At 48.4% G+C, this 341-nt stretch overlaps 1 protein-coding gene across 1 annotated transcript in view; it reads right to left on the bottom strand.

The window, feature by feature from the left end:
- LOC105543691 (ubiquitin carboxyl-terminal hydrolase 6-like) overlaps nucleotides 1-341 on the bottom strand; it is a gene marked incomplete at its 3' end in the record, with an annotated part of 24456 nt that overhangs the window by 15494 nt on the left and 8621 nt on the right. The window lies entirely within an intron of this gene.

The raw sequence follows: 341 nt of genomic DNA, 5'->3' as shown, positions 1-341 counted from the left end.
GTCAACCCTTGGCCACCCAGACTACTTCTCAGTCCCTATGATTTGGTCTTTTCCAGAATGACCCAGGAAGGGGAATCCTACGTGGTAGCTTATTGAGTCTGGCTTCTTTCCCTCAGCAAAATGCATCTAGGATCCACCCACATTCATCTCGCCAACACTGGCTCGTTCCCTTTTCTCACTGGGTCTTCCGTTTGGAGGGAGGACCAGTCTTGCTCTCCCCATTCCCGTGGTGAAGGCCATCCCCGAAGTCTCCGTGTATGAATGACAATGAATTAATCAGTGAACATCTTATGTGGATGTCAGTTTTCAAATCAGTGGGTTCAATATCTGAGACACTTTGG

The sequence above is a fragment of the Mandrillus leucophaeus genome, unplaced genomic scaffold (assembly GCF_000951045.1).
Source record: "Mandrillus leucophaeus isolate KB7577 unplaced genomic scaffold, Mleu.le_1.0 Scaffold1074, whole genome shotgun sequence".
NCBI lineage: Eukaryota > Metazoa > Chordata > Mammalia > Primates > Cercopithecidae > Mandrillus > Mandrillus leucophaeus.
This window is presented reverse-complemented; position numbering and strand designations above follow the sequence as displayed.